General features: G+C 38.7%; 1 protein-coding gene and 1 long non-coding RNA gene across 3 annotated transcripts in view; both read right to left on the bottom strand.

Annotated features, from left to right (window-relative positions):
- hivep1 (HIVEP zinc finger 1) overlaps positions 1-16340 on the bottom strand; it is a 62800-nt gene that overhangs the window by 25526 nt on the left and 20934 nt on the right. The gene's annotated exons all lie outside the window — the stretch shown is intronic.
- On the bottom strand, positions 10-8924 carry LOC309510664. Its single transcript, XR_014210422.1, has 3 exons — positions 6951-8924; positions 805-5179; positions 10-758 (listed from the first exon to the last, which is right to left on the bottom strand). It is a non-coding gene; the product is annotated as an uncharacterized lncRNA (long non-coding RNA).

Genomic DNA, 16340 nt, shown 5'->3' with positions numbered 1-16340 from the left:
CATAAGTAATTATATTTTGCATGAAGAAAATAAAGCATTACATATGTTTAACCATTTAACATCACTGTAATATGTCTGAAAGACTTTTTTGTTATTAGCTTAATCATACATGACAATTTCAACAGTGATTCTCTTTAAATATTTATTTTTTAATAAGAAAAATATGATGCAAACACTGAAAATACTGTAATTGTAATATACAGTAGTCAAAACCTTTTATCAAAGTTATACATTCATTTTGAACAATACCCGTTCTTGTCTTTGATGAACTTTTTTGATCCACTTCAAATGTTGACTACTGTATAATAATTTTCACATTTCAGTGGAGAGAATTTGGGAAAGAAATGCTCTTTCTAAAAATGTAATGGTCCAAAAAAAATGACTTTATTTTCTTTATACAGCACATCACTTCTTATTTCTTTTTTTCTTGAGGTGAAATATGGCCTAGAAGTGTTCTCGACAGATTTTCTGAAATTCACCTAACTAACTTGAGAAAGCATAAAACAAAAGTGTGCATTTCTTCTTCCTCTAAGAAGAGTCCTGCTAAAGCAACCACACCCTCTCTACTCCACAAAATATAGAGGAGGCACTTGTGTGAATGTGACCGTGCACCACAGGCATTTATTCACACACACACACACACACACACACACACACACACACACACACACACACACAGACACAGAAACACACACAAAACACATACCACACGCACACACACATGTTGGGTTTCCAGGTTGTATGGAGACTTGATTTTCCTACACACACACACACACACACACACACACACACACACACACACACACACACACACACACACACACACAGAGGAGTCACATGGTGTCCATGTGGAGTGGACGGGGAATCCCTGTCAGGGCAGGCCGAGCCGTTCCTGACCAAACAAACAGATGATGTCATCATCAGTGCTGGAGCTCGGCGTGGGCGATCCTGTTCTATCCTGCCTCACACAATCCCACACAATCCCTCCTTTATGAGCGTCGCTCTTGGACTTCTCCTGTTTTGCTTTCTCTTTCTCTCTCGGGCAGGTTTAACCCTCTAAGCCCTGGGCTGATCCGACTGTGGGGATTTCAATAAACACGATTCTACAGGATCAACTTTAAGCACAAATCCCACAAAAACAAGTCCAGGTCCCATTTCAATCAAAATATAAATAAATAAACATTGTTTGCATAAACAAATTAAGCAACAAATTAAGAATTTTTTTTTTTTCCCATTGTCATTAGTTAAGGTTAGTTAATGTAACATTATAACAATGAGCAATACTTTTGTTACAGTATTTATGAATCTTTTTTCAGAAGTGTTTATTCATGTTAGGTCCATTAAATAATATTAACAGACACAACTTTTGAAGTGTTTTCAAACTAGTTATCTAATATTAACAAATGAAAACTCATTGTAAAAAAATCTCATTACTGTAAAGCATCCAAATATTTATTTTACATTTCAGTTTTTGTAACTGCCATTATGGTTATTCTCAATAGAATATCTTTAATATAGTAATACAATGATTGATATATTCAATCATTTAATATATATATGCATTTCAGTAAAGAGATTTGGTGACAAAATGTGCTTAATTGTTATAAAAAATTATGTAAAATAGGCTTCATTTTCTTGAAGTAAATATAATATCTCACTTCTGGCTCAGACATGTTTTTGACAGGTTTCATGACATTCACTCATGAATGTTTTGATTCAAAGAAAAGAAAGAAAAACAGAAAAGCACTTTGGTAGCACACCTCTCCTCTTCACAGTCTTTCCTGACTGGTTTTCCTCACTGCAAAAACTCCATGACGCTTGCTTGACAAAAAGGAAATCTGTGTCACTTCCAATCAGAGCTCGGTTTGGAAACGGACACGGCCTAATCCGAGATCTAAATAGCCAGGATAACAAGATTGCAGTTTGTCATTTGCCGTGATTGTTCTGGAAACATTTTTGCGTGTGAACACATCCTAAAAAATAAAAAAAACAGCCTGATGTCACAGAAGAAGAACCTTCCACAAAGAACTTTTATTCTCTATAGTTCTAAAAAAATTATAATAATAATAAATAAATAATAAAACATCAGTGTTCTGGTGACTTAAAGAACCCAGAAACCAAACACTGATCTGAAGAACCTATAAAGCAAAACCTTTTTTTGATCTCCAAACCATATAGCAGCCAAACCTGTTATTTTTACGAGGGCACTCTCAAACCTCAACTAACACATAAATACACAAGATGGTTCTTATTTAGGCTACATTTAAATAAATGTAAACGTAAGTGCGAAAAACAACAAACATAGTTAGGAAATCCCCTGTGTTCTACTTTTATAAGCTGCTAATGTTTTTATATCGGGGGAATTTTGGCAGCTTATCCAAAGCCCCTCATTGGTTAGTTAAAAAAAAACAAAAAAAAGTGTTAAACTGTTAACAACACCCAAATTGTCACCAAAGCAAACCTTTGATGAGGACAGACCATAACATATTAAAGTCATGTTTCTGCTGTATTTATGATATTCTGCTCTCTAGATAGGGCTCAGATCCTATTGTCAAAATGAAAGTCTACTGTATGGGATTTTTTGCCAGTTTGAAGTTAACATCTATTGAAAATCATACATCCAATTGCTTAATAGCAAACTAGCCAGGTCTACAGGTTGAAATGAATATATATACCTGTGCATTAACATACCTGTTTTACACTCACATTTTAAAAGAGAATCTCTCTCTCTCTCTCGCTCACTCCCTCAGACTGAATCCAGCTTTGCTAGAAGAGTCTCTTTGCATTTGAATCTGAAACCGATCTGAATGTGACAAAAGGACAGTTTGAATAATAAGAAAAAGAAAAGGCCTCACGCTGGAGACAGAAACTCTCTTCCATCAGCGTTCCCTTTCAGAGGCGCTCAGTGAGAGAACGGTGGAGTTCGTGTCGAATGCAGCTGTCATCGCGACTGTATCGCACCAACACAAAAGCACATTCATTCCCGTCCTTTATGCCGCTGAGCTTTATTCATCCATATACTTCCAGCGAAGCAAAGGAATCCAGCTCTCATCAAAAATTAATATTACCGTATGAAAAGGAGAAAAGGGCAATGCTTTCTTTTGAAAGCTGGCGTGCCATTTACGGTAATTACACGACGTCTCGTAGACCGACTGTTTAACTGGCTTTCACTGGAGAATCCTTTTCAGTTTCTTTTTATTTATTTTCTGGGATTTTGCTATTTTGTAGTGGCAGAAACGGCAAGATGGGAAGAAGACACGTCACAGGCTGGAATCGAACCCGTGTTTCCCACTTCATCACCACAGATCTGGAATATTTCAGTCAAAACTCAGCAAATCATCATATTAGAATGATTTCTGAAGGATCATGTGACACTGAAGACTGGAGTAATGATGCTGAGAATTCAGCTTTGATCACAGGAATAAATTGCATTTCGAAATAGAAAACGGTTCTTTTAAATTGCAACAATATTTCACAGTATTACTGTTTTTCCTGATTTTTTTTTATCAAATAAATGCAGCACTGGTGAGCAGTAGAAACATGTTAAAAACCAACTTCAAACTTTGAAACCATAGTGTATATTCAAATAAATTCAACAGAATAGAAATACAGATTTTGCGACCAGCTATACATTTTACTGACATCACCCATAGTACTTTTGGTCATGAGCTGCAACATGCTATGTTTGAATAGAATATAAGCATACTGCAACACAGTTGTCACATGACATAACGTTTAATGAGGCCTTTTGGCAAATCACACGTCAGATTTTCTTTTAAAGGATCGAGGGCAGGATTTCTCTCTGGTCTTATGCAAACGCATTAAATAAGCAGAACCTCTCATGTAACTCCCCACCCAGCTCCCTCTCGAAACCCATTAATTCCTCCACACAACGCCCGTCGACAACTACTGCCCGCACTAGACACCGCTAATGTGAAAGAGAATTTGTGACTTCCCCCCGCTAAATGGATTTAGTCAAGTCAATAGCGGTGGAATTATGACGAGGCAGTCCGAGGGCACTAAAAAGGCAGGAAACACCGTGTTGTTACGGGGCAGCCGAGGGGATTCGGCATGGGTCATGTTTACAGAGAACATGCTAATCCCTCCGAGCTCATTAGACCGGGGGCTGATCATGGAGTTCATTCATGGAATTCTCTCGCTGCCTTAGTTCTGCTGGGTAACCATGATTATACATGTCATGATATATCAAAGTGTCGCTGTAGGAAAGTATAGGCAAGGAATCTGATTGGTTTACAGACTATGTTAAATTGTAGGCTTCTAGGTTCACATTTCCAAAAGGAAATATGAGCTCAGATAAGGAATAGTGTGTAGCGGATTGGCTGATCTTTGTTAGTCTTCCAACCTGGGCATAGCTGGTTGTAGAAGAGTTTTAATCACTACTTTAACTGGTCAGACTGGGAGACTAGCTGACAACCAGCTAAAACTAGTGATATTCTGTGATATTGTGCTCTCTAAATTTGACTCAGGTTCCTTTCACAATGCAAGTCTATTGGGATGTTTTTCGTTTTATCATCTGCCAGGTGAAAAACATACAATGACTCATTTGCTTAGTACAGTAACAGCTCACCTTTCCTAAAAAAAAAAACAGGGCTTCATAGCAAAGTTTATTAAACCCAAGTATGAGTAATAGTACTAGTCATGTTATGGTGTCAATTGCACAGCACACTAATCATATGACTTCCTGCGTGCGTGTGTGTGTGTGTGTGTGTGTGTGTGTGTGTGTGTGTGTGTGTGTGTGTGTGTGTGTGTGTGTGTGTGCCTCAGGAGACAGGTGACAGGTGTTTCTCTGCCTCTTCCTGTCTGTTTGTGAATAACAGAGTCCCTCTGGCTGGTTCATCTGAAGTTTATACTGTACTTCCTGTCTTCATGCATACACACTATCACATCCTCATACCATCAACACCTTCATACAGACCTGGGATCTACTTCCCGTAACTCTCACCTGACATTGTTCTAGATAAAAACACTCCAACAGCTGTTCATTTAAAGTATGAACATGGTTGGACTATATTGTAAAACCACATGACATAGTGATTTTGTTCTTCTTAATTGACTAGAGGAAGATTCGACATGTTCCAAATTTTTGAGGAAAAAATTCAAATTCACAACACGCAACTTCTGCAGTAAAATAAGATCACCTTGTTAGAGGAAGAAGTATCTACACTTCTCCTCTCCAGTCACCCTACCACCTGCCCGCTTGACCCCATCCCCTCACACCTTCTACAAGCCATCTCTCCCACACTTCTACCATCACTCACACACATCATCAACTCATCCCTCCATACTGGCACCTTCCCTACAGCATTCAAGCAGGCTCGGGTTACTCCACTGCTCAAAAAACCAACGCTAAACACATCATTTGTAGACAATTACAGACCTATCTCTCTCCTACCATTCATTGCGAAGACACTTGAAAGAGCTGTCTTCAACCAACTAACATCCTTCTTGTCTCTAAACAACCAGCTGGATGTCAACCAATCTGGCTTCAAGAAAGGACACTCAACTGAGACTGCATTACTGTCAGTCACAGAAGCCCTACGGATCGCAAAAGCTGCTTCCAAATCTTCAGTCCTCATTCTCCTGGATCTGTCTGCTGCCTTCGACACGGTGAATCATCAGATCCTTATGTCCACCCTCTCATCACTGGGCATCACAGGAACTTCACTCCACTGGTTTGAGTCCTATCTCACAGGTAGGTCCTTCAAGGTCGCATGGAGAGGTGAGGTATCCAGAGCACATCAGCTGACCACAGGGGTTCCCCAGGGTTCAGTTCTTGGTCCCCTCCTCTTCTCCATCTACACCACATCACTGGGACACATCATACAGGCACACGGTTTTTCCTACCACTGCTATGCTGATGACACGCAGCTCTTCCTCTCCTTTCAACCAGATGATCCCACAGTAGCTGCACGGGTCTCAAGCTGTCTGGCGGACATCTCCACATGGATGAAGGAACATCACCTGCAGCTCAACCTGGCAAAGACTGAGCTTCTCGTCCTCCCTGCCAATCCGTCTCTACAGCACGACTTCACCATCCAGCTAGAGTCATCATTAATCACCCCATCAAGATCGGTCAGAAATCTTGGAGTAACGTTTGATGACCAGCTGACCTTCACAGATCACATTTCAAAGACAGCTCGATCATGCAGGTTTGCACTGCACAACATCAGGAAAATCAGGCCTTTCCTAACTGAGCATGCAACACAACTCATCGTCCAGGCCCTGGTCATCTCTAGGCTTGACTACTGCAATGCTCTTCTGGCTGGACTTCCAGCATGTGCAACCAAAACCCTACAGATGATTCAGAATGCTGCAGCTCGTCTTATCTTCAACGAGCCCAAGAGGGCCCACGTCACTCCTCTGTTCATCTCTCTGCACTGGCTACCTCTCGCTGCTCGCATCAAGTTCAAGGCACTGACGCTTGCTTACAGAACTATCACAGGCTCAGCTCCCTCCTACTTTCACTCACTCCTACGAGTCTACATCCCTACCAGACACCTACGATCGGTCAACGAGCGACGTCTCGTGGTTCCATCACAGAAAGCCACAAAATCACTTTCCAGAACATTCTCATTCACAGTTCCATGCTGGTGGAACGCTCTCCCCACCCTCATCCGGAATGCAGAATCCCTGACAACATTCAAAAGACAGCTGAAAACCAATCTCTTCCGTGAGCACTTAACCTTATAGAAAAAAAAAAAAAAAAAAAAAAAAAAATGTTCCTTTCCCTTTGTAACATCACTTATCAGGCTTATGCTACTCTGAATAATACCTGAACTTCGTACTTTGAGCACTTCTTGCGTTGTTGTTGCTTTTGCCTCTTTATGATGACTCGCTGAATTTTGTCCTAATTTGTAAGTCGCTTTGGAGAAAGGCGTCTGCTAAATGACTAAATGTAAATGTAAATGTAAATGTACCAGAAAATTTACATTTTATACACATGAAATGTATACACTCGTGTATGGCACTTAGCAAGTGTTAAAGGTGCTCTAAGCGATGTTGGGTGAAGTCACTTCTTGTTGACGTTCGAAGTATTGTCAAACAAAACGGAGGCTAGCTCGACCCTCCCTCCTCCTCATCCCATCTCCTCCCCCTCCCTTCTGTGCTTCCTGAAACAGTCATGAACGAGTCGCAGGCTTTTCCGATGTAAATTCGGTACTTTGCGCGTTCCTTTTCCTTTTCCCTCTTCTTTGCTATTTGTTCATCGGAACGTCGTCTCTTTGGACGTGTGTCGGCCATATCAAAATTCAAGAGAATAAAATTCTAACGTTAGTCGTTGTCTAGGACATCTCTCCTCTAGCTAACTTCCCTCTTCATGCTTCTCTCTCCTCCACTCCTCACACCCCCCTTCATGTGCTCGTGCACTAACCCCCCAACCCCCACCCCCAAATCATTCTTGACGGTTATTGGCTGGAACACTGTTTGTTATGTTTCGTGGTCCAGGCTGGGCCAGTTTGTTTTTCTTGCCGTTTGTGGAGCCTGGGCTGTCTACAGAGACCGCGTTTTTTTACAGTGTGTTAAGGGGACATGCAGCTAGCGGATAGTGAGGAGATGTTTGCTGTATGTGACAAAAAAAAAATGTTTTGGCCTAAAAAACGCGTGACTTCGCTTAGAGCACCTTTAATTTTAGACCCTTGTTATAGAGAACTGTCAGAAACTCCTCCTCCTTCACAGCACAAGGGGTTGTGGGTAATATCAGCCCAAACAGATGCACCAATGCGTATTTTTTTTAAATCCACTGAAAACACTGCGCTAATCCTAGTCTTAAGAGCGTAGGATCTATTTGAATTAGGATGCAGCCGGAACACAAAATCTGTGGCAGTAGATTCCAGGAAAATATTGTGAGAATATCGTTTGAGTTCCGTTGGCTCTAATTCGCCATACAGCAGCATGTGTGTGAGTGTGTGTGTATGTCAGGCTGCCTGGCGCTTCAGAGTGTCAGCCAAAGCACCATGATGACTTACAGACCGTCGGAATGGCAGCGTGTGTGTGTGTGTGCGGCTGTGCGCGAGTTGTTTTCTGTGTTTTCCCGCTCCGATTAGAGCCAGGCTGGAGGCAGCATTATGTAATCTAACACGGCAAAACACACCCGGTGAGACGAGCGAAACGGAGAATCTATAAATAACAATTATCCATCTCTCCCTTCATCTTCACCTCTTCCGCAATGCACCTTGTTCTTGTTTTTGTTTATTTATATAGCACTGTTAAAACACAACCAAGGTTGAACCAAAGTGCTTTACATAATTTTTTTTATAAAAAAAAAAAATGTTAATAAAAAAAAAAAAATTAAATAAGGACACACATAAACCAATAAATAGACAACATAAAACACCACATCTAACCATTATACGCTACCAACATTAGGTGCGCTTTCAACAAATTCTTAAACATCGACAGTCTCGGCCCTATTACTGCAGGCCTATTACTGCAGGTCTATTACTGCAGGCCTATTACTGCAGGTCTATTACTGCAGGCCTATAACTGCAGGCCTATAACTGCAGGCCTATAACTGCAGGTCTATAAGTAGTTTTTGATTATCTGAGCATAATGTTCTGGAAGGGTTATATGGGGTTAAAAGGTTTGCCAAATACGGTGGGGCCTGGTTATTTAACGATTTATACACAAACAATAATATTTTATATCTAATTCTAAAATGGACCGGGAGCCAATTTAGAGACGCTATAGAGACAACAATCTGCACATATTTTTTTCTTTTTTCTATACCTCCACACTTCGCTCTCTCTCTCTCACACCTTTTCTTTCTATACGTTCTCCTTCAATATACTGTAGATGCAAAGCTTACTATGACTATTAGTTGAGCTCTGACACAGCTTACACTTTTCGGCAACACTTGATCCATTAATACTAACACTTTATCTTCTATTCTATATTTATTATCTTTATAAATTTTGTTTTGTTTTTAAAGTACGCGTACTGCAGGCGCTGAGTTTGCGGGGGGGCAGGGGGCGCATTGTTTTTATATATAAAAATATAACTTGTTTTTTAATCACTCTCATTGCCACATTGTGTTTTGAAAAAAGGAAAGAAAACCCTTAAAAATCTTTTCGTTTTGGTTGAAGATAATATTTTAACAGTGCAAAAGTGGTCCACATTTCATTGATCCTAATTGTGTCCGAACGAAGATGCGATGCGAAGTCAAGTGGCAAAGTTCTACCTGTTTACAAATATGATTGTATTGTTGTACTGTTTTTTCTTGGGTTAAAAATAAATATGTGTTTATTTAGCATGTTTGTTTTGTCCATACAGTATGTGCTAGTGCTGAGTTCCCCTATTGATAGGCCATGCAGGTCCCTATGGAAGCTTGTTTCCGCCACAAAATAAAACATTTTAAAAGATAATTGCGACTTTTTTATCTCACAATTGCGACATCTCGCAATTCTGACTTTATTTCTCAGAGATATAAAGTCAGAATTGCGTGAAATAAAGTCGCTTTGCGTGTTATAAAGTCAGAATTCTGACTTTTTTTCTCGCAATTGCGACTTTATATCACGCAATTCTGACTTTATAACACGCCATTGCGACTTTATTTCACGCAATTCTGACTTTGTATCTCTGAGAAATAAAGTCAGAATTGCGAGATGTCGCAAATTTTGTGAGATAAAAAGTCCAATTCTCAGGGAAAAAAAGACGGACTTGTTTTTGTTTTTTTTTTACCTCAGAATAGTTTATATCTCACAATTCTGACTTTAAAACACGCAATTGCGACTTTATATCACGCAATTCTGACTTTATATCTCCCATTTTGCGACTTTATAGGGGTCGCAATTATTATTATTTATTCATTATTCAGTGGCGGAAACAAGCTTCTATAGGTCCCAGCTGCTACAATGATTTTTTATTTTTTTGCCCCCCCTGGCTCGAATGTCAAACTCCGCCTATGGCGTACTGCGTTAGATTAAACTGAGAAGGGTCATAGCACTTGCATATTGTTGTCCTATTGTTAGTTTAACTGCTTTTATTGTTCTCATTTGTAAGTCGCTTTTAATAAAAGCGTCTGCTAAATGAATAAATGTAAATGTACCCCATTCTATAGGGTCAAGAGTGTTTGAAAAACTGCAATGAAGAAAATATAAATTAGTCTCAGTGAGATGTAGTGACACAACACTAGCCGACAGGGATATTTCATTTCCATTTGTTTGGACATGTGGTCATTCTTACTGTCGAGTCCTGCATAAAATAAATATTACTTCACTAACTTGATACATGCTCAGAGCTCCCTGTCTTTTTCTCGGTCCATTCATCCATATGATGAAGATCTCACAGCTTCAGCTGCGGCCCATCAAATGCCAACTTCAAAACAAACTCTCTTACTCAAACAAACACACATGGTTGCATGAAATGCCTGTGAACAATACTTTTTGCCAGCTAATGGGGGTCATTTGTCTTTCTGGTGTTCATGTAAACCAGAACTCTCGAGCCAGGCCTGTACTGAGTGTTTTCAGCATTACGTCCATCTCTGACTCGGTTGCATAACCGTTCATCCATTCTGGGCTGATCCTCTCCACCCAGTCCAGTTATTCAGGATATCCCCCCCGTGACCCATGCAAAACCTCAATCATGACGCCTAAAAGTTATCATGAGTCTTTAATAACAAAACACTCGGGCAAAACATAAAATAAAGAGCATGTAGACTAGAGTGTTGTTCTGGCACTGGTCAGTATTAAAGTTGGCCGTCCTATTAAGACTATTAACCATTAGAGCAGACAGGAGAGACTCATGACCTTGCAGCACTAATCGACCGTAAGCTAACCTACAGTAATCCTGACATGACGACTGACAAACAAGAATTACACAAGTGAAAAATAAAATATAAATACAAACATAAGATCAGATAAATCAAACACTTAAATACTTCAAGACGTAAAGATAAACAAATGTACAGCACTATCAAATGCTGGCCAATTATGTAACGGTTAGAAATAAAAATAAATAAATCTCAAACTGGTCAAATCATGCTACAATTTCAAAAAGGCAAATGTATGCGACGGATCATGCATAAATAAATAAAAAAGCTGACCAATCATGCAACACTTTCATAAAATGCAAAAATAAAGCTGACAAAAAAGCCAGTTGTGCAGCACAGTAAAGCTGACCAATATATATATATATATATATATATATATATATATATATATATATATATATATATATATATATAGATAGAGAGAGAGAGAGAGAGAGAGAGAGAGAGAGAGAGAGAGAGAGAGAGAGAGAGAGAGAGAGAGAGAGAGAGAGAGAGAGAGAGAGAGAGAGAGCTGTTACTGGCCAATCAGGCAACAATCAAAGAATACAAACATGAAGCTAGCCTATCAAGCAATATTTTCAAATAAATTACATACAAATTCAAAGCTTAACAATTGTGCCATGATTTTATAAAATGCAAATATAAAGTGGAACAGTAATTATTATTATTTATTTATTTTAGAAAAATAGAACACAAATCTGGCCACTTGCACACTCACGAAAAAAAAGAAAGAAAAAAAATGAATATATATATATATATATATATATGTATAATAATATCGTAAAGATGATGAATTAGGCAACTTTTCTTTTCTTTTTTATTTTATTAAGGGCCTAGTTATGAAACCATTTTTAAAAACTGCAATTGTAATATTGGCCAATTGGGCAACAAATCAAAAAATTCAAAAACATTAAGCTGACCTATCAAGCCTTGTACACTAATAAATGCAAAACTGACCAATTGTGCATTGCTTTCATAAAATCCAAACATAAAGCTGACCAATCATGCAACACTCCAAAAAACACATTAAGCTGGCCAATCGTGTAACACTGTATAAATAAATAAATAAATAAATAAATAATTGCAATACTGTCAACAATACAAATGTATATCTGGCCAATCATGCAAGACAGATGAACAGCCAATCATTCAAAACAAGTCTAGTTAAGTCAAGTCTAGACTAGAAAAGAAGTCAACATGCGAAAGGAGGTAAACATGTTATGATCGTACACCTTCACACTGAGTACCTGAGCGGCAGAGCTGCTTCAGTTTGTCTTCCAGTGAAAGTGTGTCTCTATCAGGACAAGCCGGATTTCCCTGAATCGCTGGGGAACACCTGGACCTCCCCTAAGAGTGTGTCCTCTCTCTCTCAAACACACTCCGACCGCATAACCACCTCCGACCACAACAGACAGCGGACAGACCTCGCCTAGAAACTCTCTCTTTCGCTTTCGACTGAAAAGCCGGCTGGGTGTTGATAGCTCACTCACTCACTAACTCACTCGGTCATGTGAAAGCTACCGTTTACCAACCCTCCCTCGTTCCCTCCTTCCCTGTATCTCGGTGTCTCCTCCTCCTCTGCTCTTTTTTTCCCCAACTACTTTTTTTAATCCCTGCGCTAAATCACTGGGAAAGCCCTGACTACCGCCACGATGACTTCCTCTCTCAGCGAATAAAGAGAGAGAGAGAGAGAGAGAGAGAGAAAGAGAGAGAGACACAAAGCAGGACGGAAGGTCTATAAAAAGCTGGCTGCCTAATTCCTTCGGCTGAACGCTTCGAGCCACACACACACACACACACACACACACACACACACACACAGCGATGGAAGCCGAGAGTTTGTCAGCATCAGATTAGCTTCTAACCCACTTGTGGAGAGTCGCCGCCCACGGTACCGCCACACACTCCTATTAATACACGAGTCGGGCCCACACACTCCACACGGCACAGTCGCCCACGCAAAAACATACACGCGCTCAGAAACGTACACAGACAAACAGAGCCCTGCACAGATGCTCACACACACACACACACAACACTCAGATCTGCCAGGCCAGTTACAGTAATTAGCCCATGTTTTCTGATTTACACTCAGATTTTCACTACACCATTTTGAGATTATGATATTGGTAAACAACAGATGAATCGGCAGATACTTCAGAATTTACATTAAAACATTTGGATATCATTTTGAGGCTGATTATTCTGTTATCATCTGATGTCGCTAAATCACAACATTGAGACATCCAGCATTTTGATATTAATCAACAAACAATTGGCTAACATTTTGAAATGTATATTAACAATTACATTAGTAGCCTACAACACTTTTAGATTATCAACATCGGCTGATAACGAAATAAGATTTTGATCAAGATTTACAATATATTGTGATATTGAAATGCCACATGCTGCTAATGGATAAATTATATCATATTTGGACACTACCAACATTGGTAAATAAAAGATAAATCAGAAGATACTTCGAAATTGACATTTTGAGGTTGATTATTCAGTTGTCATGTGATGTCAGTAATCACAACATTGAGACGTCCAACATTGTGTTATTATCGATTAATAACATCGGCTGATAACCAAATAATCGGATGATATTGTGAGATTTATAATGATTTAGACTACATTACGATATCGAGATCACCATATTATCACAAATCTTAGAGGCTGTTAACAGATTAGCCAATATCAGCCAATTATTTGCCATTTAGCCGATATCAGTAACCACAAAACATTGAGATATATATTCAGATGTACTTGATAACATTTGAAATGATCAATAATTGGCTGAATAGTGTTCATATTTACATAACGTTTTTAGATCATCAACATCGGCCAATCACCGAATAATCAGATATTCTGAAGATTTACACTACATTACGATATTGAGTTTACGATAGTGAAATGTCACAGGATGTTAACCGATTAATCAAACAATATTTTAAGACTACCAGTACCAACATAGGCTATCTATCATTCAGCTGATAGTAACCACAAAACATTGATTTGTACATTCAGATTTACATTATGCCATTTTTAATGATCAACATAAGCTTTTAAATGAATTACTGGCCAAACAACATTCATCTTCACAAAATGTTAAGTTTTTAGATCATCAACATGATGATATAGAGATTAATAGAGATGTATACATTACATTGATACATATTGTTATTATCGACATTAACCATACACTGATATTTACAGATTTACATTACAATAACCATGCTCACTTTGCTGATTAAAAGTGTCAACATCTGAAAACAAGCTAAATGATAATACACTTTTAATATATATTATGTAAAACAAGCATATAAGTGTACGGTGTACGTCTTATTTGCTAATATAACATTGTATTTTACAGAAAGAAAATTGGTGCATTGTGCAATGCAACATTTATAGCATCGACCAAAACTCTTGGGCAACACAACACACAAGAACACACACACACACACACACACACACACACACACACACACACAAATGCCTCTAAAGGTGAAAAACAACTAAAAGTAACGGGGAAAAACATGACCAGTCACGATCATGACATGCTCCTCTCATCTGCTGTGGCAAACTGTGACCACACACACATATTAGATGCTAACACACCGGAAGGCATGCAAACACACGCAAACACACACAAACACACACACAAACACACACACAAACACACGCTTACCTATACACAGCTGTCTGTGACTCTCTGGTTAACACCTGCTAGAGCTTCGTGTTATGGGTGGATGAGTTCTGTTCTCACACTCGAACATACACACATATAGAGTTAGTCATCATACACCTAGACTAACACACACTTATAGACCTCAGGCGCAGTTTAGTCAGAGCCCAGCGGTTCTCACGCTCAGAGCACACACACACACACACACACACACACACACACACACACACACACACACACACACACACACACACACACACACACACACACACACACTTTCACAACCTCATTCCTATAAACAAGCCCTCACACATTCACAAACAGACCCATATACACTAAAAAACTACTGACTAAAACCTAGAAATAAACCAAACCAAAACAAAGCTATGTTTGGAATAGTATCCCACCATAAACTCAAAAATAAAGGTTCCTTATTGACATATATGGTTCCATGAAGAACCTTGGACATCCATGGAACCTTTCCATTAAAAAAAAAAAAAGTTCTTTATATTGGAAAAAGGTACTTTGGATATTTAAAATGTTCTTCAAACTATAAGAAAAAAAAATGGTCTGTTAAGAACTTTTCATTGAAAGGTTCTTTGGGGAACCAAAAATGGTTGTCGCTGGGAAACCCCCTTTTTGGAACCTTCATTTTTGAGAGTTTACTACTGATTTTTGAGTAGTATTGTGCACATTTTCGGTATGCATGGAGCACCTACTGCTTATGCAGTGTACTATAGAACAAACTGTGCTGAATACCCACAATGCAATGGACTATTCAATTTCCTGGAGCACCAATGAAACAAAAGTAATATAACCATTTTTTCTCATTAAACTGACATTTTTACACGAAATGGATCTAAAATGCAAAATAATAATTTTGGAATAATTTTAATGCCATTTCTGAGATGACAATTGGGCGACTGAATTAAAAATGCTAAATGATGAGGTCATGTGACATCAGTGTTGCATACTAATGTTTACCTTTGCATACTGCTTTATACACTATACCATTCAAAAGTTTGGGGTCGGTAAGATTTTTTCTTAATTTTCTTAACTTATCTCTGCTCACCAAGGCTGCATTTATTTGATCTTTTTATGAAATATTATTACAATTTAAAATAACCATTTGCTATTGTAATATATTTTAAAATATAATTTATTCCTATGATCAAAAGTGAATTTTCAGCATCATTACTCCAGTCTACAGTGTCACATGATCCTTCAGAAATCATTCTAATACGCTGATTTGCTGCTCAAAAACATTTATTATTATCAGTATTGAAAACAGTTGCGCTACTTCATATTTTTGTGGAAACACAAAATGAACAGAATATTTGATGAATAGAATATTTCATCTTTTGTAAATGTCTTTACTGTCACTTTTAATTAATTTAATGCATCCTTGCTGAATAAAAGTATTAAATTATGATGAAAACAGGATGTAGTGTACAATCTATAGTGTGCAGAGCACTAGCATTCCATTGCACAGTCGTTGTCTGTCAGAAGTGTGTGGACGCCGCCCTTGTGTTCTCCAGACAGGAAATGCATGGTTTCTAACTAATTTGTTTCTAATTTTTGGATGTATGAAAAGAAAAGAGGAGGGAAGACTCAGGAAATTCCCATGGCAACAGCTGCTGAAGGAACACAAGAGGATGAAGCTCGAGGGCAAATGAGAACTCGAATGAACCGCAAACACATCTCCACCTCTTCCCATTCATCCCTCTCTGCCAATCAACATCTGTCTTTCGCTTTTTTCTCTTTTTCAAACACCCATTCATCCCAGCTCACTCCCTCCACATGTTCACGGCAGAACGGTTTAACCCTTTCCTGCTCATAATCTCTCGTTTCTACGTTCACACC

Source organism: Leuciscus leuciscus (genome assembly GCF_965113295.1).
Source record: "Leuciscus leuciscus genome assembly, chromosome: 12".
NCBI lineage: Eukaryota > Metazoa > Chordata > Actinopteri > Cypriniformes > Leuciscidae > Leuciscus > Leuciscus leuciscus.
Note: the sequence above shows the minus strand (reverse complement) of the source record. Positions and strands in the feature narration are given on the sequence as shown.